Source organism: Corvus kubaryi, unplaced genomic scaffold, assembly GCF_017639235.1.
Source record: "Corvus kubaryi isolate FWS band 111438036 unplaced genomic scaffold, C.kubaryi_AGA036_p1.0 138, whole genome shotgun sequence".
Classification (NCBI taxonomy): domain Eukaryota; kingdom Metazoa; phylum Chordata; class Aves; order Passeriformes; family Corvidae; genus Corvus; species Corvus kubaryi.
Window position 1 is genome coordinate 13,631,558 of NW_024580672.1, and position 24,682 is coordinate 13,656,239.

Below are 24,682 nucleotides of genomic sequence, written 5' to 3' on the forward strand. Positions count from 1 at the left end.
GCTTATTCCACCCTCTCTCTATACTTTTCCTTGTGTTCCTCTCTCTCTCTCTCTCTCTCTCTCCAAAACCAATTTAAAGAACCAAATTAAAGCCCTGTAATCCTATTTAAGAGCCCTGTCCAATAAGAAGTCTGCATGTCACTGTTCCAATAAATATAATCACTTCTTTAATACAGTGACTCTTCTCTAGGACTGATTTCCATCCGATTGAAATATTCGGGTTGTACATTACAACCAAGCCAAAGGGGATATCTTGCTCTTCCCTCCTGGCCCTATGGTCCTGCCTCCTTGTCTCTTGTGTAAACCCTGCTGATGGCTGAACTTGTGCAATTCACTGTGAATTGCGGCAGAAAAGCTCCTCTCTCCCCCTTGACTGCATGAACTCTCTTTAATAGGTTGAATTAACTCAAGAGAGGGTTGGGTGAGCACTAGGGTGTGTAGGAGGTGTCGAAGGCAGTGGTGAGAAAAACGGAAAAGGGGGGAATAAGGAGATGGGGCAGTGTCAGTGCTGGGCTCCGGGTAAACTCCTGCCCCTTAATCCTTGGGTGGTGCCGGCTCTGCAGCCGGGCGCTGCTGCAGTACTGGGAGGGAGTGAAAACTGGACATGGAAGGTGTTGGTAAGCTGAGTCTTCTGCAAGAGGACTGATTGGTAGGAGACTAAGAATGAACAAACCATTTCTCTAGGCTTTAAAATACAATGTAGCAGCCCCCAGATTGAGATGTTCCCATTTACCCTCCCAGTGCTCTCAAAATCTGAGGGGGAGCAGTCATGTTTAAAGGGAGATTCTGGGATAAATGCAATGTTTTGGAAAACCTACATAGATTTCAAAAATACTTTAATTAAAATAATCTCACCGTGCTAGGCTGAGTGGCTCCCATATCCCAGCTCTGTGTGGCTCCCAATGGGTGACAATATCCTGTGTGGTGTGCTGGTCTTGGGTATGTGGGGTTGCTTTCCCCAGCAGCCTTCCCTTGCCTCCACAGTCTGCAGTATCCATGCATAGCACAAGATGCACAGCTAAATTTTCTATTGTAAAATTCAAAGGATTTTGCTGCTGAGCAGTGTATACCATTGCTGCTCTTACTTTTTCTTTATTTCATAAATTATGTGTAAGAAATGGAGCCTAAATACTGACACAGGAGAACTTTATTACATCAGGTGGGCCACAGTGTCTATAAATAAAGAAAAAATTCTTTCTTTGGTGAGAGGGAAGGGTGGGCCTGCTCTTGGTTCTAGTAATGAACTTATGCATATGTTTACAAGACAACTTTATATATCAAAGATTCAGAATTGCATTGAAGAAAATGCATACAAATAAGTTGCTTAGCATATCTCAGTGAGTTGCCCAAAATGTGTAATTCTAACTTGCAGTCTCTTAGGTGCCTTTGACAATGGCATTGCCTCTCTTCTTCTTCCATCCAGGTTCGCATCAGTTAAACGATGTGTAAGAAAACCTAGTGTTGCTAGAAACAAACTTGGCAGAAGAATTGTTTTAGAAGTGTAATGCTGAGTTTCTAACAGCAGAAAGCTGTTTGCTGTTGGAGTTGACTGAAATTGTTCCAGTGCATCTCTGTGCAGGTGGTGAGTGATACAAGCTCACAGTGTGAATAGCTGTCCTGCAGATAGCACTGTATTGTCTTCAGTGCCAGGTCCTCCCCGCTTTTTCCTGCACCTCTGTTGTCCTTTTTTTTCTCTTCTCCTAGCTGCAGTGAAGGATTGTCTTCAAGAGTTTGCATTTTCTGTTTCATATGATATGCAGGCTTCAGTATAGAGACTTAAGGAGTCTTATCAAAGTAACACTGTCTCAGTCAGAGTAAAGATGCTTTAGTTAAATAGACTATGGCTGTGTTTAAAAATAACAGCTCTGGCTGTGTCAGCATATTGGATGACCTGATGCTGACTTCAACAGAAAGGGCTTCTGAAAATTACTTTGCCAGTTGCAGTATTGCCCCAGTGTGAACTTGGTTTCTGTTGGTAGCATTTCAGTGTTAGATAAACCAAACCAGAACCCCTGAATTTTAAAAGTGAGTAGCCAGATGGCTTCAGCGAGAGCTTGTTGCAGTGGGCACCTTTTAAATGCACAAACAGGAGCAGCAGCACTTTTGCTCTTGTTCACATTGTCAAAACAGTGGTGCCTGGGTTTGGGTGCAAACACCACTCTCATTTGAGCTCAGTTAGTTTTGGATTCTCAGCTGTTTGATGATTGTGGGAAAAAGGTGGTGTGGTTTCTTTCAGCCCGAGATCTGTGTGTGACTGCCATGCTTGCACACATGTAGCCTGTTGCTTTCTTGTAGCAGTAAAATGTGTGAAGGGGCTTTCTAGTAATTCCTGTGCAATCGTCTCATCTTACCCCAGCCCTGATGCCTCTGACTTCTGCTGCCTTTCTGAAGACTCATTTGAAGCATTGATATTCTTAAAAAGTCTGGTTAATGAGGTATCGACAGTATACAGAAGAAAGATGCAACTTTTTGAAAATACTTTGTGTATCTGATGTTTATTCTGTTTTTTACAGTTCTTCTCATGTGGGTCTTCTGTCCTTTTTTTGTTTCTTGGCAAGGAAGACAGTATTACATTCTTGTACCAAGAGGAAAAGTATTAAGCCTACTCATAAAAAGAAGATTTATTATCAAATGTAGTTTTTCATTTTGTCCTTTGGAAATTTTTTTTTTTTTTCCCCAACTCTTAACCATACCCAGATTATTGGCTTCATTCATATGGTCATTGTATCAAGTTTGGATGCTGTCTTTGTTAAATTACGGCTCCTGAGGGTTTTCTGTTACAGAGGTTTCTTCAGTCAGGGGAAATGAGGGTATAATAAAGAGGATCCAAGGACTGGACATGATGATCCTATATAACTGAAACAAACAATGCCAGATTTGGCTGATGTTGGATTTTCCGTCAAACTTTTTTATTGGCATTCATTCATTTTACATTAAGCAGAGTTTAAAACTGAGGCACTTTGAGTGCCTGAAGGAACTGAGAGACCAATAGCAGACGATTTGGGCAATACTTTTAATCACTATATCCTATCTTCATGCATTTATTTTGAATTCTGGCTTACTCAGGAAGTTGCCTTGATTTAAATGCCATTAGAGCAGTAAATCCGACAGGAGACATCCAGATTCATGAAAGGACTATCACTAAAGCCAGTGTAACAGGCCTGGCTGTGCCTGGAGTTTCTGAAACACTGATTCCAAGCATTGAGCTGTTTCCTGGCAGAGTGAGTACCTGACCTTCATTTCTGTTGCTTCTCACTTGCTGCAATTCTCTTAGCTGTTACTGGTATATTTTGTGTTTTACTACAGTTATAAAATGTTATTAACTGTAATGTGCTGAAATAGGGATAAAATAATCAGAATGCACTTCAGGATGCAAGCAAATTTGCTGTGAGATTCTGTAAATAAATGACTGTGCCTCTCAGCCAGAAATACAGTGTGAATCAAGAACGCAGAGTATGCCGGTAGCTTTCTCTCTTTCTCATGTTGAGTACTGCCAGAAGGGGAATGATGTTGAATCTGTTTCTCACTGCTTCTGCTATGCCAGAACACTGGTCTTTCAGGGTAGAGAGTGTGCACTACTGCAGTTTTCTGCAGATACTTCTCAAGGAGAGAGGAGGAAGAAAAAACATAGTATTAGTTTTGACATTTATAAAGTAATAGATGCTACAGTAAAACTAAAGTCGAAACTGTAGCTGTTGTTTAAATGTCCTTTTAATTATTTTGGAATGGTTTGGGATATTTTTCCCACTCTTATTCTCAATAACTTCAGTGTCTTTGCGCATTGGTGAAATTGGGTGCAATGATTGAATCATACCCAGCACACAAAACTCTTTCCTCTTTCCATCTATTTCTGCATGTGCTTTTCAATATACCTTATCCAATTCTTTATTCATAGCAATCTAGAAGCTTTCCTAATGCTCTTTCTCTTACTAAGGTTCAATGGCATAACTTCTGTTTCTGCGTCTTTTCTACCTTTAGTGGCTTAGAAGGCATTCTGGTAAAAATGAAAGCCCTTACAGTGGCCTATCATGTAGCACTTTGGAAGATGGAAACTGGATTCCTTTTGGAGCAAAAAGCTGTATGTGATTTGAGATTAGCACTTGCAATGCATCAGCCCTGTGCATTATGGTCAAATTTATTGGACACAGAGGTTTTAGTCTTTTTATGCCCTATGTGGTACAGGAGGATTCTGCTTGATGGAAGAAAGTAAGCAAGCTGACAGAAGGAGTAAAACTCCATATTGCCCCAAGGATAAAATTTTGGAAATATTTCTCTGGATTCCAGCGATGGGCATTACATAAGAAAGAAAAAAATTTGCCCTGAAGTGCCTAAGTTATTGAAGCATTTGTAAAAGTAGGATTTGTCTGTCCAGAAATTTATTGCAATGTCCACTTCTGACCAGAGACAACACGCGTATGGATGCTTTGTAAAATCCTACTCAACTTCAGGAGCCTGTGGATTTTGAGGGTTGCAAGGTTGTGTAACTCGATGTGAAAACATAAAAGCTTGCAGCTGATATCTTCAAATTATTTATTTACATTGCAGTTGTGTGAAATTAAGTTTCCTGAGAGGTCTGAGTGACAGTATTTACTGTAAGAGGATCTGATCTTACAGTTGTTTGTTCTTTGTGGTAAACTGAACTAGCACAAATGACCAAAAGTGTGCAATTGTGCAGCTTTCTAATTAGAGTGCTCTCTTTGGTGTATTTGATAGATCACCATTGAGGGGTGGTGGTTATAAAAGCAGAAAGTAGAACTGTCCTAGTTGTGAGATACAGTGATTTCCCTGTAGCATCTTATGGGCAGGAGTTTGCACTGGACTTGGACCCACAGCTACTGAGACTTTCTCTTGAGCCACAGCTCTTTCTTTGGCTCAGCCCTTAACAGAGCAGAAAGGCAGGAGGTATTCACAGCACTATTTGTGGCCAGCTGAGGCTTTCCCCTTAATCACATTCCTGCTTTGAATTGCTTTTTGGAGAACTCTCTAAGGATGCCGGAAGCCTTAAAACAAGGCAAACTCAAGCCGGGCTTGGCTGGCTAATTAAGGTGCCCCAGCAGAGCAGTGAATAGCACACTTAGGTTGTTGTGCCTGAATACAGAATCTTGGTACGAGGGACCTGGATCTGTTGGTCCTCTCAGCTCTGTGCAGATAACACTCAGATAACAACTCTGTTAATTCTCAGCTCATTATTCAGATTGCTGTTATATGTAAATATTCTGTCTGCGTTTTGGCTTAATCTCTGAGAAGACTTGGGCTGTGAGGGTTTTTTTTCAAACTTTTTAACACAAGCTGTGTAAATGCTGCAGTATGTTATTTTTCTCGTTTTAAGATACTTTATCCCATACTGATGTGACAGCTGCTCATGTTCACCCATCTTGGCAACAGTTAAACCCTTCATGTGAAATATCTGGCAACTAGTAAATTGATGAAGTTTTGCCATTGATTTATTAATGTGCCCAGAAACCACCTGTAAGGTTTTGGGTTCTCAAGCAATTCCATTTATTTGTCTTTCCTCTGAAGAAAATAAACACACACATCCTCATTTGTTTCTCCTACCCTCATTTATAGGTAGGTTTCTCAAATTGGGGTTTCTTTTATGTTTAAAGAAAATGCTTTGCTAGCAAGGCTTCTGTTATAAATAGTAGGTAAGTGCACCTACACATCAGGGCTCTCTTTTTAAGAGAGGCTGTAGCAGCTGAAGTTTGGAAGTAATTTTTAGATACCCTGTAGATAGACTGCACGTGGGCAGAGCCACTCACCTGCGTCACACCCACAAACCAAAGTAGCTGGAAACACTTGGGTGAGAGCACAGCTGAACTTCAGAGTTTGGACACTTCAGCAGCCTCTCTCACTGAAAGAACCTCTTCCTTGTGGAGCAGAAACAAGTGCTTTGCTCACCTCTGGGCTCGGAGTGCTTGTTTATCCATCCTCGCCAGAGCTTCCTCTCTGAACAAGCCGTTAGGTTTAACCGCACTTTAAATCAATCTGATTCCCTCACTAAAGACAGTGTTTATACAACCATGCATATATATTTAATCCTGTTGAAAATGATTCTCAAAACAGATGTTTAGAGCTCTTGTTAAAGGTCACTTGGGACATTTTAAATAGTTGTGTAAAATTCCAGTTGTCCCATCTTCCTGCCTCCAGAAGCAAGTAGCTATGTACCTGTTGATTAGAAATTGGCTGGTCATGAGAGGATTATAAAATTGCAGCTCCATTCATGTTATCTGACTCAGAATTTCTTAGGTCAAAGTAGGACTTTTCCCTGTTTTGATTTTTATTTTTTGACTTTTTCATCCTTTCATATGACCTTTTTAATACCTTGCTTGGAAAAGATAATCTAGATTAATCAAGTATCTGAGCTTTACCAATAAATGTAGGTGCTCCTAAGTGGCAGTGTCCTCTGAAAGAGTTATTTAGTTTTATTTTTTAAAGGTCTAATCAAAACATAATTTGGGGAAAGGGGTTGTTTCCTTTTCAACCGTTGCTTCTCAGTGATGTCACTGGTAGTTAACTAACCTAGCTTTTCAAGTATTTTCATTCCTTCAATGAATACATTGCTAGGCCAATAGTCTCAGTGACCGTTGAACATTTGGGGGGTTTACTAGTTTAACTTTATGTGATCATGAATGTGGAGTGATAGTAAGGATTATATAGAGAGACAATTTTTCTTATGCATTGGATTCTCAATTCATACGAATATGAACTTGTCTGATCTAGTTCAGGAGTGTGTTTGTTAAGAGGACTGTTCTTAGTTCAATACTTGGATGTCAAATATGGTGAAAATCTCTTGGGTTCAGATGTGGAATTATGCAGTCAGTCTTTCTGTACTGTTTCCTGTTTTGAAAAGAGTTTGAGCTTTATTCTAATTTTCTTGAGGATCTAGATACGATTTTATGAATCAACAAGCATGAAAGAATGGAGTTCTTATTCAGACTTTACTGATTTTGAATTTAAAATGTATCTGTTGTTTCTATTCTTTTTGTTGGTTGCTCAGGGTTTTATCAGAATTAAACAACCTTTTATATCCTGAGCAATCCTATAGTACACCAATTAAATCTTTATATTTTAATTGCCTTACTGACAGCTCTCTGAGTTTGTAAGAGATTTCAAGGATGATATTATTCATCAAAAACTTTGGTATGTTTCAGTTGACTTCTAATTTTTTTTACTTAAAACACTACAAATAATTGCTTAGAGTGTCTAAAGTTTCCACAGTTCTGCAAGCAGAGTTGTAGTAACTATTTTTGTACTTTGAAAAATCAAATTACAAGTCAGGTGTAGTCCTAGCTAAGTGTTGCTTGTAGCAAAGAAGCTCAGTCTAGACTCAGTTGTAACCTGCATCGTTGCCTTCTCACAGCTGGTGTAGCAGTGAGCTGCTACGAAGCAGGGTTTCCTCAGTTGCATGCTCAGCTTTTTTTTGATAAGGGTGGGCTTGAATTATTTTTGTGATGTATTTGTGAAAGGGGAGGGCATGCAACTTTTTCAGTTATAGGAAACATTTTTTTTGTTGTGAGTTAGGAGACTTAGAGAAAACATAGAAAATGGGTGAAATTCACATAGAGAGAATTTTTCCTTAAACACTGGGTTCAGGATGTAGGCCACATCTGTAATCATGTTTGTAGAAATGAGTCCATATTAAATGGATTCTCTGCCAACAACATCTGGTTGCACTTTATGTACGTGTTTTCTTTCATAGAGAAAGCAAACCATATGACATAACCCCAGTCAGATAAAATGGTTGTTTATAATACTTTGTTTATTTATATAGCACCACGAGATGAAATACATCTTCATCTGAGAAACCTTGCAGCAGATTACCAAGGTGAGCAGATGACATCTGCATTTCCAGATGGCTGGTCTGGGGCTCTGTGTTGTGTGGTTTATAAATCCTGCTTAAAGTCATATAAAATTAGTAGCTGAATTTGCTAATTGAATAGGGCTAATAATTCCAGGTGCCTTCATGGGGAGTGTCCCACACCCTGTAGTGGCACGGCGATGCTGGAAGTGCTCCTGATGCATTGCATGGGGTCAGAAAGAACAATACTATGCAGTGACAAACCTTCACAGGCACAAGGCCTTTTAGGACTGGTAGTAAACCCCTGGTACTGGTCTCTGCTAGGAGTAAAATTTGAGAGCAGTGATTTGCTTTTATTGAAATAGACATCCCTGCAGTTGCTGTGCTGAACATGAATTGTTCAGACTAATTTCAGCAGCTTGATCTTAACTGTGCTCTTAAAAGTGGCTTCTTTGCTAACAAAACAAGCTGTCTGTGGGGCTTGCAGTGGTCCAGCCTGGACTCACCTGTTGGGTTCCACTTGGGAACAAGCCAAAAGATACGAACTGGAAATAGCTTGCAAACATCAGAGGTGTGATATCCTGTATTAAAAAGAGTGTTGGGTTGTGATGCCCTGGGAGCAGGGGGAGCTATGCAGTGGGGTTTCAGCTGTTGTAATCCAAGTAAGAGATCTCAGCACATGCCTGCCAAGGTATTGAAGGGTGTCAGCTGTGTCTTTGTCACATGGAAGTTGAGCCACCTGCAGCTGTAGGAAAAGCTGTAGATGAAGCTGTGTTTAACTGATCATGTATGGTACTGTACTCCTGAATTAGAGATATTTGAAAGGAACAATTTCCATGTAGGCCAGCAGTTATTTCAGAAACAGCTTCATGTATCAAAAGCTTGATGGGAGCTTTTCTACCGTGCCAGACCTTGTGTGTTAGTGAGGAGCATACTGGGGAGGGAGGCAAGTGTCATGTGCTGCAGGGTTTATTTCTTCCATGAACAAGCTCCTATCAAATGTGCACAAGGAAAGAGCATTTTGACAATTTGTACCCAGATAAAGTATCCTTGTGTGGTTAATGATCTCGACTGAGATGCCGAGTGTCTTTCATTTTGGATTTTTTAACCAATTATTCATACACTAAAGTTGCTTAGAATATGCAGTAGTCAACAAGTAATAATTTATTTGACACTGCATTGCAACTGATTAACTTTCCTGTTAACAGCATAACTTCTTTCTTTGAGTCAGCCAAAAAAAATGACAGTGGTTTAGAATAGATTTTTCTTGCACAACCCAAACAAACCAGAAATTTAAATACTGTGGCTATTAGACCTTTTAAAATTAGGCACCCTAATTAACAGAGCTAAACATGACTTAATTACTTAATGTAATTAACAGAGTATCTATTACCTTTTTAGTTGCTAAGCTAAAAGGTTTTTACTCAAGTACAAGCTTTTGCTGTGCATGATGACCCTTTAAAGGCTTTTGGGACTTTATCCAGCTGGCAGCTTGGCATTGCTGAGCAGATGTGGCTGGTCTCTGGAGAGCTGATCTCTGCTGCTTAGCTTTATTAATTCCTGACATTCACATTGATCTGTGGGTCCAAACAAAAGTAAAGAGTCTCAGGTGGAAGTGGCATAATGTGTCACTTCCTGTTGGCCTTTTCCTGCTATTTTCAGGACATATTTTGGTATTATTAGTCTTAGCAGCTCTTATTTATTGTAAGTGCATGTGCGTGTTTTACTGTTTCTTGGCTTCATATTCCGTTCTTGGTGATTCATAAGAGCATCAAAATGCACAGAAATCATGTTCTCAGCACTTTGGAAGACCTCTCCAAATAATTCTGCACACTGGTTGTTCACAGGAAGCAAGTGGGCGTGCTGGAAGAGCATTCAAGTTTCCCGAAAGTGCTCATGATCACTGAGGAACTGCTGTGCAGCTCCCTTCTGAGAAGCATTCTTCACTTCTTCCAATTATTTAATAATTAAAATATTGAGGTTGGGAGGAAGTACATTTTCCTGTAATAAGGACAGGTGGTGTTGAAAAAGCAATTGAAGATGTGTGCTGATGGACTGAAATTTGATTTTTCCTGAGATGTAATTTATATCCGTAAAAAGAAAACCCCGTAGTAAGTTTGGCAATAATCTTAAATCACAAGTGACAGATTTTTCTTTGTGTGGGGAGAATTGTAGTCAGATGTTCTGTGCATGGGAAGTCTTTGTGGGCTACCCATCAATGTGCTATTATCACAGTATTAAAATGAAGGGTTTTTTTTTTTTTTTTTTTAATGTTTGTCAAATTCAAGGGCAAACATGAGGAGTTTATGAATAAGAAGAGTGTGACCAGATGCTGGCATGTTGGAGACACTGATCACAGGCAGTTGCAGATGGGGATCTGAAGGTTACAGTGGAGCATGCCAGTGGGCTGTGGGTTTCCCCCTTCAACCACACTCTGTCACAAATAAACACGGTAATTACTGCAGCAAAGGCTCTGCACTAACGCACGTTGCTGACCTCATCCCAAGAAACACACAGCACTAGCCAATTTCTGATATAGTTTGGGAAAAACACTTATTTAAATACTTACTGAAAACAGATGTTTGGGAGTTTTGTTGGAGTATAATTATTAAAGTCTTCTAAAAAACAATTTTAAATCCTTAACTGTAATTATAGTAGCTGATAGTTTATACCTTTCCAATCCTTGGTCTCCAAAGCTGTGCTTTGATAATTTCTCCAAAGGAAGCACTTGCTGGTCAGAAAGTTGATTCAGATTGAGACCACCCAATAGTCACTGAGTAGAAGTCATGGCAATATATGTGTTTTCATTTAGTATAAACATTTTTAACTTAATGACTTCCTGTTTCTAAGGATGAGAATAATCTTGCTTAAAGAAGGAGGAGGAGGAATATTAAAACAGGAAGCTTGTGTGCATGACTGCCCTTTGCTAGTAAGCCTGTAGAGAAAGCTCATGAGATGTTTTGATAATTGCAACTTGCAGTTCCTAAGGTATTTGTCAAGTGGTTATGGTTGTTTTCCTACAAACACACAAACTTCTGCATTTTGCCAACAGAAAGTAACAAGAGTTTGATGAATGGAACAGTAAATGAGGAATGAGTGGATGTCCAGGAAGACAGAGAGGGGACAAGATGGACAGTGTTTTAAGTAGTGTCTTAATAAATGTTACACTGGATAGGATTTTTGTTTAAGTAGGTAACAAGTCCCTGTTTACATTTTGAAACCTGGTCTGGATAGGAAGATATTACTATCAGAGAGTAAAAAGAAAAGCTTAGGTAAAACCTCAAGATCAGACTTGAATTTGTTGACTGTTTTAATGATTCAAGTTGAAGATGTTTGTCTTAGTTTTGTTCTCTTTCCTAACTGGATTTGATGTACAAGTTCTCAATGTGACCGCCTTGTAGAAGTAGCACATGAAAGTGGCTGTTTTGTTTCTTGAGTTTAGCAGCTTCAGCAGTGGATAAAAGTGAGTTGCAGAGATAGGTAAGGGCTTGTGTAAATTGGCTGACGTGCATATGCTCAGGAAACCTTACACTTCTGTAGTATTGTTTTGTTTTAGACCTGGATGTGGATTAGTTCTGCTGGCCTTCAACATGTATCTCATGCAGTCTTGCATCACCATTTAATGTTTGATCAGCACATGTTCCCTTCCCTTCCCTTCCCTTCCCTTCCCTTCCCTTCCCTTCCCTTCCCTTCCCTTCCCTTCCCTTCCCTTCTTTTAAGTAATTTTTGTTGAAGGGATCAGAGCGCGTGCAATAAATGCCTTTAGCCTTAGCGGAGGATCTTGTTAGAAATGTGGCTACTTAGAGGTGACTTTAAAAAGTTGTGCATTTATTTTCCTGTATTATTACTTTCATAGATTTTCTTCATACCTTAAAACTAATACAACCTCAACATGAAATTTAGTATCTTGTGTTTTATCTGTAAGTGGCAAAAGGTGTTAGAAAGCAAAGCCTGGGTGGGAAGTGAAGACTGCTGCACCATACAGCAGATAGACTTCCTTGTTGCACTTACACCTCTCAGCCACTGTTAGCCATAGTTGCCACTGAAATTCTTTATTTTTGATTTCCAGCCTCAATTTCTTAAGTTGTGGAACTGCCTCATTAAAGGCCTAATCTCCCCTTAATAACATTGTCGTGAAATAAGGTTTTACACTTGCTGAAATTTGCCTTAATAGCACGGGCAGTGGTACGAGGAATTTTTTAGTACCAGGCAAAGGCGACAGCAGTCATTTCCACTGCCTCCCTGGCATGTCTAACCTGGGCATTCTCATCTGTTCAGTTTTAGCCCTTCCTTTGGTAGGTCACTTGATTTCTGCATGGTTTGCTTGCTGTGTTAGGAAGAAGTAGGCTGAAATGAAGAAAATTCTACCTCCTAAACATGCCTGGAGTGCATGCCGGGGCTCATTTCCACAGCAGGCATTAGGAGGTTACTTGCTTGCTCTGGGTATGCCTTCCTTCCTCTCTCTTTAGCTGGTAAGTGCTCCTCAGCACAGGAGCTTTTGACTACAGCCTCACTTTATAGACATTTTATATACATTGAATATATATACATATAAATCCCATTGAATACAGAAGGTAATCTTAAAGAAGTGTGTTCTTGCCTAAGAAGAGATCAAAGTTATTTGATGTTTCCATGTTGTGTTTACAGCTAAAACCTTTGTTCTGATTTGCATTCAGAGTGATGCATATGACAGGCCATTATCTGGAGTATTCAATGTGTATAATTAGGCATTTCCTTTCTTTTCCTTTCAGTGTATCTGTGCAGGATTTTAAAAATTTGAAGTAAAAATGATCTGTGCACTTTGATACAGCATTTGCATAATTAATTTGAGAGGTTGGTCAGAAGGATTTATTTTGAAGCTTTTGTGCCTAAAATAGTTCCATTGATTTATAGATAGAGATGGGTATTGATGTGCGTTCTGCAGTGGAATAACACAGTGGAAATAATACCGCAGCCTCTGGTAACATAATTGGGATTTCAGGGCTGGGCTGTCACCTCTGGCCTGCTGGCCTTCATGCAAACAGTTTCAGAAGCAGACTCTTAACACTGAGGTTTTGAGGTGTGTTGATGTTTTTGTTTGAAAGGAAGTTGTCACTGCCCAAACTAACACAGCAACTCAAGGAGAGTTCCCTCTCAACTTGAAATTAGCCTCACTCAAACACCTGTATTGAAACTGCTTTAGAAACGTTTTATTTTCAATTCACAATTTAGTTTTCATTTACTGTAGAGGAGACCTGTATTTATATTGAAATGTGAATTTAAGATAATTTAAAAAACAAACAACAAACCCTGTGTATACTCAAACAGAAATTGTGTTGCTGTGTTGTGAGAATGATGGATAACAAGAATAATTTTCCCTCTTGCAGACAGGTACACGTGTGCAACCTCTGTTGCTAAGCAGTGGGTTATGTGGCTGGTCGATAGGAGGAATGTTTCATTTCAAAGTTTAGGAAGTGCACCGTGTACCTCTGAAGTTTTAAATTCTCCAAAGAATTCTGATTATTTTGGCCTGGAGGATCTCATCATCTGGAGTTCCCTGGTGTAGCTGCTCTTTGGGCCTGTCTGCATCCTGAGTGCAATCCCTGCATGTAGGGTGCAGCACCAGCTGGGGAAAGTATCCAGAACAGCCCCATGCCATCGGGCTTGGAGGGATGCTCTCCAAAGTCCAGTGCTCATCGCTGCAAGGAAACCTGCCTAGCATTCATGGTGTGGAAACCTCTCTTGAAAATCAGCACCTTTTACCTGACCCACTTTGAGTTCTTGGACAGAAAAGTTTTCTGCCTCACTAGTTAAAGATTTGTTTTCCTTCTGAAAGAGGAACCACGAGATGTGGGCAGTCAGATTTTCTAAAGTCATAGCAGAGCCTCTGCACGCACGAAGGAGCAGACTATATTAGGTGCCAGCTGTATTATTTTTAGTGTCCCTTCCTGCACTGCGGTTGAGAGGAGTAGGCTGGCAGTGGCTGTGAGCTGGTGAGCATCCTGCTTACACCTCTGTGCTGCCCCTGCTCAAACAGGTGCATGTGCCTCACCGGTCAGGCTGCCAGTTAAATTGCTGGTTCAGGACGCTTAAGATCCAATCCCTTAATCGGTTTGGAGGAATTTTGCTTCATGTGCCTTCTGCAGCTGATGCTGTGTTTGCTACAGAAGCAGCACAAACGCAGAAATTTTGTCCCTTGGATTCTGCCCTGTTTCCTTAGAAACTAATTTCATACCATAGCTGCAGACTGAGCATCAAGTCACTTCTTGTTCTCTGTTAGAAACATGTAAAATCAAACTGAGGCAGACTAAGTGCAAATATATTAGTCCTCACTTCTTTGCAGATTCTTCTCTTCTTTGCAGTGAATATTCTCCTACTGATAATTTTTCAACTTGGGTGCTCTAGAGAGCAGGGCCCATTAGGCTTTGATTGCTATTCCTTTGATTAAGCTGTGAGGAGTTGTCACTACTGGAAGTAAAACTTATTTTTAGTAGCTTGCATGAGACGTTCAGCTTGCGTCTCAAGAAGAGGAAGTTCAAGATTGCCTTATTGTTTATTGTCCATGTCTTCACTTCAAAAAGAAAAAATATTGCAAATTTTGGGGAAAATTTGAACAGTGTGAAATCACATGGAGGGGAGAAGTCCTTTTTAGTGGAGGTATTGCTCAATTGATAACAGATATCCTGGGGTTTTGTTTCTGATAAGTAATTTGGCTATGCTTCCCTAAAGCAGAGATATGTTGCATCTTCACAACACTTAACTGCTTTTAATGACAAACCATGTTTATTCGTAGTGCTGGTCTTTCGTGAGTTTTGGAGATGAGGAGGAAAAAACTGGGAAGGGACAATGTTGAATCATTCTAGAAACTGGCAACTCTAAAAGAAAGCAAGCAGAATGTGGTAGTGTTTGGGTGAGTTATTTCAGTAGTTATTTTTTCATGTGGGCATATTCATTACATTTTTAATTCATTGTTACCTCTCTGCTGTGTACTTCCTCCTCTAATAAATTTATTGTGGTTGTGGTATGCAGCCTCCCATACATCTGTAATTGAACTTTTACTCCTTGGTATTCCAGAAGAGCTGCTGAAGAGACAAGAAGATACTTAACATGATCATTAAAAGTCATTATGCCTCTGAAGGGTCACTTTGTTGAATTAAATTCAGAAGCTCAGCTTGAAAATAAACAACCGTAGGTAGTTCTCTTTAAGCAAACACCCCTCTAGAAAGGTATTTTTCTTCCTAGTAAGTGTTTTCTAATTTGTTACACTGTAGTTCTACTATAAAAAAAATAAAAATTAAATAGAAATATTCAAAATAGGCATTTTCCCCTTATACAGGTATTAAATTAGCTCATTAAACTGAATTAATATTTTAACTTAGATGTTTGGGTCAAGCATTGCAAAGCATTGAGGCTCTTCAATTCCTAGTTAAAGTTAGCTGAATGTCAAGCATTGCTCATTGCTTTCATTAATTTTCCCTGTAACGAAGGCACCAATCTGGCTTTCATTTAAACTCGATGCAGATTTCTGGTGCATGTCAAGTGGAGCAGAGTAAATCTGCAGAATAGCTTTTAATGATAAGCTATAGTTGATTACCTTTGATTGAAAGAGATAGTGTGCCCTGAAAATAGGGTTATAAAATACTAAAAGGCACACATATACTGCAGCTCAGATAAAATAAAAAGTAGGTGGGGCTTAAGGACATGTGGTTGAAAGTAAAACCAGTTTGAGGTAGTTTCTTGTCTTCTGCAGCTTGTGCTTTTTCTTCAAGTTTCCTCAGCACATTGGATCATCAGTGTTGGGAGAGGGGTTGCAGCACAGATATTTTGATGAAAATGCAATTAAAACATGTTGCATGCTCCTCTGTTCTGGAGGAGCCAAGATGCAGCAGTTGCTGCCTGGGGGAGGGTTACCATTAAAATGGATACAAGTTCAAAAGTAAATGTTTGTCTGTGTTCCTTTTAAAATTTGTCTCTGATCTTAGTTTGGCAGTACTTCATTTTATTTGCAAATCTGTCACTTTTACTGTCTAAAAACACTTTGGTACTGATTCGGTACTGATTTGGTACTTCTAATCCATCATACATGAACTTTCATGCTGTTCATAAGGGCTTTTGTGAAGAGAGGGTGAAAACTGAGGGGAAAAATAGTAATTTCTATTTTTTAATTTTTTTTTTTAAGGGCAGCACTCGGAAATGATAAGCGAAGAAGTTGTATGACATCAGTAGAGCTCATGAGGGAGATTGAGTGAGGTCCCCAGCGAGAACAGCAGTTTTTTGGAAAAAATAAGAACTTAGAAAATAACTATGGAGACAAGACAGAAAGATAGCAAGGAGATTTTCTTTGTTCATGAGCAAGTTTGACTTTCTTCCTAGTAATGTAAATACAGTCCAGATGGCTGGAAAGTACAAGATGCTCCCAGGGGTTAGGGTGGAGGTTGGCTGAATTAAGCTTTGCAGAAGTCAAAAGTGAACAAGTGAGATACAGAGGGGTTTTTTTAAAAAAAGCATAGTTGGCTTCTATTCTTTGTCAGGTTTGGGGGCTGGATTGACCATTTCATGAGCATGATTAAATAAAAGAATATAAAGAGGCAATGTTTCTGTTTGTAATGTCATAATAAAGTAGGACAAATGCCAATGAAAATGTATTTTTCTTTCACCAGTGGAGTTGGTCAGTTTGTAAACAAATAATAATCTCAACTTCCAAATACAGCTTGTTCTAATAAATAAGGGTATTTTGGAGATGAAGAAAAGTATTTCAAGATCCCTATGTACACTGAACATTATTGGCTTTGCAGCAATAATTTGGTGTCATGAATGCAGCTATGGCTCTATCCATCAGTTAATGCTGGAAAAAAATAATATACATTTGAAGTTTATGTTGCGAAACATCTTCTGATCATCTGTTGTCAGGCAAAGATTCCTCGTGGGTGGTTTTGTCCTGTCTTGATGCAACTGGGCTAATTGCCCCACTAATCACCATTGGAAGCATGGGGAAAATCCTCTCCAGACGCTTCAAACTTCAGCTGCAGGTCTTCACTTTTATTTCCACTGTTCTCTTCCTGTTTGCAGGCACAGTATGAGGCAAGTTTTGACGATCTCAGAAAGAGCTGCAGAGTGCCAGTAACCTTGCTGCAAGTGCTCAGATGTAATGTTGCTGCAGTAGAATGAGAGTAACACTTCAGAGCTGAAAGACAAAGCTGTGTGTGAGTGCAGTGAAGAGGTACTGTGGATTTGATGGCTTGCAAATAAAACCAAGGTAGCATTACAGGAAAAGGTGAGATTAGAAAGGAATCAGTGGCGAATCTCAGGTGGTTGAAGCATCAATTTAGCAAAAATCACTTCTTAATAAAAACATCCTGAATGGACACTTTTTAGGGCTGAAGTGCCCATTCCTTTCTTGAAGCTTTGATGCTGTGTTGGGTCTTATGGGCAGAATTGGAGGTGGATGGTCTGTGTACAGCACCAAGAAGTTGCTTCCAATTGTGCATTTGAGTTGGTTGGCCAATACAATGTGTCTGGGCAGTTCTCATGCCAGGAGTTCACATGGCAGTGGAAGAGGAAGGGGGTGGGCTGGTGGTGCTGGAAACAGAATGCAGAAGCAGCATGGAAGGGGAGGGACTTGCAATGGGTGGAGGGTAGGATTTCTTATAACCATTAGTAGTCGTGGATTTTTGGAAGGAGTATGTATTGCTAGGAGTGGGATCCTGCAAACTCCAAGGTAGGAGTGATTGGAGTGGATGGTTTCTGGGGAGAAACCGAGAGCATCTTTGAAAATGACCATGACACATTAGTAGGTGAGGTGAGAGGACAGTAATGAGACTGCAGTAAAAGCTAATAGGTTGAAGTTAACACTGAAAGATTGGTAGAAAATGAGAGATTTTGTTGTCTCAGGGACAAGAAGAAAGCAGGAAACGTGTGTTAACCAAAGGTGAGAAAGGAGTCATGCTAGGCCTTCACATTTCATTTTCTTTTTAAAAAGGAATGTAAGATATTTTTTCTTTCAGGAGAGATTTAAAATCTGAGAAGCCTCAATACAACAATATATGTGAAGTGAGACCAAAAAAATACAAAACGGGGGGAAAAGGTTCAGGGGCATTAAATAGCAAGTGAAAAATGCTAGGTGTCTTTTTCTTCACAATTGCCCAAACCTTGGACATAGCTTGAAAATTATTTTGCTTAAACAGATTTGGTGTAGCTTTAGCATATGCTTTTTTCATGTTTTGTCATGAAGGCTAAAGGAGCACTGTCTGCCTCCTCTTGACAGGCTTTTTGAAGCTGCAGTTAGCCCTGGTTTGAGGTACCTGTTACTGAAAGAGATGCAGTATATTAACACACACCTTCTCACGCCAGTCTCAGTAGGGGCCTCACCTCATTTGAAGGAAGCAAGGGGAGCAGAAGTACATAATGCAGAAACCATTTCCCTGAGGCCAGTTAGAAGGTCTGTTGCAAAAAGCAGTCATATAAGGCCATTCAGATGATTTCTGACAGTGCCATTTCCCATTGCTTAGACTGTATTTATGTGAAAATTTAATAATGAAGTTTGTAAAATACCCCACCTGAAACTAATTTTATTCTTGCTGAGAAACAGTCATTAAGATAGATACCAGACAGCAACTCTATTCTTTACAACACTGAATTGCTGAGCATTGGGCCTTTGTTAGGGGGGGTTTATCAGGTGAGAAAGCTAAAATGAGATAGCCAGTATTATTATAAACTATAACCCATAAGGTGGGTGTGAATTAGTACCTTCATTTTCCTATGTATTTATTTCAGCCAGAAGTTGTAATTAAAGTTTTTCAGTTACTCTTCAATAGCTTTGATTTGTAATATTTTTCTGAAATCAGTCTCTGCTTCCTTACCAGCACCAAAGCTTTTACTGATTGTGGTGCTAATTCAACTTGAGTATGAATGTTACATACATTTTGCCCGACAGTTTCTTACCATTCTGAACATGCATCTTGGTGCAGTGACTGTCGGAAAAATTAAAAGTGAACCAAGCATTTTAATGAAAACCAGCAAATAATTTCTTGCATCACTTGGTGTTACTATGTTCTAATTATGGTAATCGTGGTGTGCTTAACTACTGCCTTGCTTTACAGTCTGCAGAGTTTGGATACTTCTCTGGCATCACCAGGGAGATTAAATTGAAAAGTTTTTGGTGCATATTTTTTTCTTAGGATGTTGACAGCAGTAAAAATAAAAGATAGTTTTTGAGTAGTGTTCTAAATCTCAGCTCACTTGGGCGTATCAGCTGAAGTGGGGTTTTTGTATCTAGTTAAGATAATAACTGGAAAAATAAGTTTTGCTCTACTATTATAATTAAACCAAGCTGTTTCTTTGTATAGTTTGTGTTTAGAGCTTCAGAATCATCTGAAAAGGAGGGGAGGTTTCATGTGTTTGCAACTTCAGAAAAGTCAAATTCTCCAAGACCAACAGTGTGCTGTGATGAAAGGTCAGCTTTTGAGAGTTCAGTGGGCATCTCTTTGAAAGAAAAGATCGAGAGATGCAGTGATTTAAATAAAGCCTAGCTTGAAAATTTTAGCTTCTGGTTTAGTAACTCCTGGTAACTGGTTTTGTTTGTGAAAATATTATGGGATGTAGTGGCTATTTTATCACTGATCTCGAAGACTAAAGTACAGTATAGACATTCCATTTATGATGGTGACCTCTTCCTCTGCAGAGTCGTTGGAACCAGTTTGTTGTCAAAGCCTTGTGGCCCTGTTTGTCCACATATGGGACGCTGGAGCCATGTTCCATTCTCCTTTTGGAAGAGCATGGAGGATTTTTCCATGTTCCCTCTTGAATGGGGAATTCCAAAATTTGAAATCTTGTAAGAGTGGTTTCCTTGACTACAAGAGTAGTGATCTCTGTGCCATGGATTGTAAGCACTTCCACAGAAGCAAAGTCTTTTTATGTCTCTATCTGAAGTTAAGACATTTGTCTGTCTTTTCCACCATCCAAAATTCTTGACTTGTTTGGCAAACTAACTCGGTAAAGCTTTGTCTTTCATTGGCTTTGTTTGTTTTGGTTTTTCCTTTTGAAAATGATTTGGTCTCTTTGTAGCACATTCCAGTTTTGTTCTGCTTTTATGGCTTATTCCTCTTGCTTTCCTTCAGCTAGAATGGAGAGAATTAAGTGCAGTTGTAGCTCTGATTAAAATCTTGCCTTAATTGAGTTGCAAATTTGCAATGACAGATATTGGTCAGGGTGCTGATGTAGCACCTTTTACCATTCCTGGTGCCTTCCTGTATTCTGACAATACTCTGTTTTTACAGTTGCTTATGTTGATTTATCCTCTATTTCTCTCTTCACAGCATGAAGTTCAGCACAGAGTGTAAATTACTTTCTCCATGATAGTGACTTCTTAATTATCTGTCAGGAAAATTAAGTCCCTTTTTAAGTCCTGTCTTGCCTTTCCCTTGAGGTGTCTCTGATACTTGGTCTCCTCGTGTAGGGTCTGGTAGACTGTGAGTTCTGAGTGCCATTGCTGTACAGATACACGAACATTTCCAGCTTCCTTTGGAGGGATTAATGGTGTCAGTTGGCAATGCTCAAATAATCCTAAATGGAGAAGGTGGTGAGGAAATCTATCCATTAGATTTACACGGGATATTTTGTAAGGTATAAAGAGTAGCGTTGCTTTTCCTTTCACTCACTCAGTTGGGTGCCAGCCCATGTTTTTGTGCCTCGCTAGCCTCACCTGCCTTACTTTCAGGGAATGCTGTGGGAGTGAGTCTTGTTACTGATACGCTGAGTTATGGTTGGGGATAGGGGTCTGTTTCTGGTTAACGTGGATGCTAACAGTATTTAGGGGAAATTCAACAAATAAGTAGAAAATCGTAGTTTTGTTTAGTTGAAGATGCTAAATAATTAGACAGAAGTTCTCTCTCTAACCCCTAGGAAATTATGTTTTTGTTAAGTTTCTCAGGTGCTGATTTATAGGAAAGATGTCTTGTGGCCCTGGTATGACAGTTCTGTATTCTATTATATCATCTATTTTGTATGCTGAGTGCTGAGAATGGAAAAGATGGAAACATGGTTAGATTGTCAGTTGTTTCCAATGAAGAAATCTGTTTGGTGGAACTGTTTGCATTCCTGTGGTCAGCAGTATAAGGAAATACCATGTTATGAAAAATTCCCAATTGTTTCCTTAAGGGCTCTTAGAGTTGCACAATCTTTTGATGGTTTTGTTTGTTAAAAAAAAAAGAACTTAGTTGCCAGCTCTTCAGTTTGGAACTCAAAATTCTCTTAAATATTTACTAGAGCTTTGCTTTTGTACTCAAGGTTTGGATTCAAACCAGAAGTGTATTTTCCTAATGCACACTGATCAGCCATTATGAGTAGCTGAGGAAGATTATAATCTCATTCCAGGGCATCTTTCTTTGGGATATCCCATCAGTTCCTGGACTATCCATAATTGGATTACTCATGGTTTCTGGATGCAGCTCTAAAATGTTACCTCTCTAAGAGAGGGAGAGGTAGCTCTCAAGTAACCAAGTGGCTTTTGCACTTCAATTCTCAAGAAAATAAATGGTATTTCTGGCACACGAATTCTTTTGTCCTATAGGCTGAAGCCCTCATTTAGCATTTAATTTGTACTTACATTTTCAATATCCTGTTAGGATTTGTGTAGTATGTCTGATTTCTGACATACACAGTTATTCAGATGTATTTGCAAATTTTTTCGAAGCTGTTCAATATCTGTCTTACTGCTGTCATCTCTTGAGTTAAAATCCATCTCTCTTCCTAATTTATTAATCCAAGAATGTATACGGTTGTTATTTTCCCTGATCTGAGAGCTGACTCTCAGTTTGTTTTTTGATGTGTGACTCTTACTCCTTTTCAGATTTTCTTTTTCCCATTCTTGATATGATCTGCATCCTTTATTACTGATTGTAGAATTTTATTTTGGGCATAGAGGCATTTAACTGATGAACAAGACCTGAGAATGTGGCCTAAACAATGCAAAGTGCAGTGAAGACATTTCCTGACCAGTGCCTGTGTCAAAAGTTTCTTGCTCATACTCCAGGGGTGGGTAGAATGGAATGAAAGACCCTGGTGGATTAAGCAGAGGGAATTAAGTCATGGCACTACATGGCAGAGTAGTTTCATAATGGTCAAGTCTTTTTTATTGTTGTTTTAATACTGAAAATTTTGAATTGGGGAGGGATGAAGAGCTTGTGGAAGTGCGTTGAGTGGTAATATGGAGAAGGGATGTGAAGAAGAAAGGGATTGTAACAAAGAACTTGTGACAAAGGACAGGAAAAAAATTTGCTCAAAAGCATATGATGTCTGGAGTGTCACAGTTTCTGGCTTTCTCCCAGACTGCCTCCTTCTACTGAGAGCTGTAGGATCTCCAGCCTCTGCAGTGCCCAGAGATGAGGACACAGCTGAGCAAGGTGCCCATTGCTGTCCTGGGGCTACACTGGCCCTCCTGGGAGGGAGCAGTGCTGTGCAGCTCCAGGGAGGCTGAAGTGGTATCAAACACCATCAGATATGGGCACCTCTGTGTTCTGCAAACCAGTGCTATTAGACCTGAAGCTAGAAAATTGGAGAGACTATTAAATTTTCATGTCTGAGAGTAGTCTACCAATGCCCTCTGGAAACAGTAGCTGCTAGCCTGGAAGAGAGTCTCTTCTTGCCTGTGACGGCTATGCTTAAAATAACATATCAGAAGCTTGCGTAAAAATAACTTTCCCTTATCTCTAACAGTGTGAAGTAGATGAAAAATAAACTGTACTCATGCCAAGAATAAACAGTCACGTTAGAGTGTTTAAATTCCTGATGCTGTGGCGTACTCCTGCTCTAGCATGGCATTTTGATGCCAATGCATTTCTTCCTCTTTCCCCAGTCACTGCCATCGTTTTGGATGCTCTGCCAGGGAGCAGTTGGCAGAACAGCAAAATGAGCAAATATGCCCAAACCCCATGTAGACCACCTAGGGAGAGAATTCTGTCCCCTAAATCTCCCCTAAATTTGTATTCCTGTCAGGTCTAAAAGCAGATGAAGTAGTCTTGTGGCTGTTTAACTGTATTACACCTGTAATACTCTGTATAAGTACATTGTTCATTCCTAAAAGCAAAGTTGCTGAGCAAGGAATTGACTTTATATAAGTAAATAGTTCGGGGAAAATAGACAATTTGAGCAATAACAAGATGCAATAACATCTTATTTTTACTTCTCTTAGAAGTTTGTTTTTTACTCCATAGTACCTGGTGATGATGGTGTCTTCCAGTAATTTTGTGTAATCCTACTTGCATTATTTTTGTGCACACTGTTTTTCTTGGAAGTCAGTTCTTTACTCCTGAAATTCATAGAGCATGTTGAATAATCCAGCTTTTAGTGATGATGGGAAATGGGATAACCAGCCTTCTGAAGTTGAAACTGGTGAAGTATTTGTAGTGTGATATGCTGCGAAGACCTAAGCAATAATGCTTGGGGATACTACAGTGAAGTCATGAAAGAGTAAAAAGGAAAAGCTGAGAATGGTTGAAAGAGTCTGTTACCACCTGATGAATTAAAATGGATTAACAAGTTGGTGAGAAGTACCAGCCTTGCCTGATGGTAGGCTGAGCTCAGTGTTTTCACAATGCATAAAATGTCTAATTTGCAATGTATAGATCTTAAAAAAGAAAATGTAGCGTATGTTTTGTACGTATGTATGAAATGAAGGAGTCTGGCCCCTGTCCCCCAGGAAATAACTGGTTTTTCTTGGTGGAGGAGCTGAGGTAAAAAGGAAGGTGATGGAAATAATTTGTCAGGTTTGACTGAAGATAACTTGTGCTCAAAGCCTGTGAAGACAAAAGATGACAGAAGTAGACAGTTGCTATTTTATTTACTCAGTTTACTTTCATGCTAGAAGATGAATGCAAGAGGAAAGCCCATTACTGCTCCGTGGTGGGAAAGGGTCAGAGCAGGGCGGTTGTTTCCGTACGAGCTTTGAGCACCAGCAGCTGTCAGTTTGCGAAGGGAGGTGTTGTGTTCCTGTCCTGGCTCTGCAGCTCAGTGGCTGCTCTGGAGTTCGGCTTCCTCAGGGCTAGAAGTGGAATCATGGATTGTGGCTGTTATGCTCTACTTTATAAATGTAGCAGGTAGTCAGGATTTTCTGTTTTGTAACCTGGTCAATGTTGAGATTCACAACTAGGCACTCTTAGATGAGACTTTCTTTTGAGATTTTTGTATATGAAAAATGCTTTCTATGATAATGAAATAAAATGTAATTCAATGAAAAATTCTGAAAAAGAGTTCAAGAAGCTAAATGAGTTGATGCTTTAAGCGTACAATATATTCCAGTAATGTTGAGAAACCTACCTGAAGTCAGTCATGTCTTTTTTTCTGTTTTACAGGTCAGCTATATTACTAGAGAGAAGGAGAGCTGTGGAAAAACTCAAGGTACCTAAAACATTTTACTGCCTGAATTCTTGCTGGGTTCTTGCTGTGGTGTTCTAGTGTAATGATATGAAGGGGGAAGAGGGAACTGAATCAGTAAACGGCCACTTTTAAAGTGGTTTTGTTAAAAACCACAGACAAAATACCCATCACAATAATCTTATTAATGTTGTGCAGAGTACTTTGTGGGATGAAGTTGGACCTCAGCTTTGGTGTGTGTGCAAGAGTCTGAACAAAGCTGCATAATATTTGCTCTAAATATTTTATAGAACTGCATAGACATAAGTATAGTGAGGTGTCCTGCGAGTTACAGCCCCAGTGAGGTGGATAATTCCCTCTTTGTACAGTGGGGTACAGGCACCAGCTGATGATAAATATCATCAAAGAGGAGTGAATATGGTGCTTGCAGCTTTGACATTCTTCACAGCAGGCAGCTGACTTTGCTAACAGCAGTTAACTGCTCTGTCTACAGTTCCCAAAGATGCAAAAGGAGTGGTATGAAGATGGCAGAACCTG

The 24,682-nt window shown here is 39.6% G+C and overlaps 1 protein-coding gene across 4 annotated transcripts in view; it reads left to right on the plus strand.

Annotated features, from left to right (window-relative positions):
* The window catches only part of ADD3 (adducin 3), a 93,087-nt gene that overhangs the window by 9,328 nt on the left and 59,077 nt on the right, over window positions 1-24,682 (plus strand). For 3 of the 4 annotated variants that reach the window (XM_042019287.1, XM_042019284.1, XM_042019289.1), the window contains exon 2: window positions 24,124-24,169. The gene's annotated coding sequence lies outside the window, so the exon portion shown is untranslated. Of the gene's footprint in view, window positions 1-17,020; window positions 17,052-24,123; window positions 24,170-24,682 lie in introns of those variants that run through there. The other variant, XM_042019286.1, reaches the window with a different exon arrangement.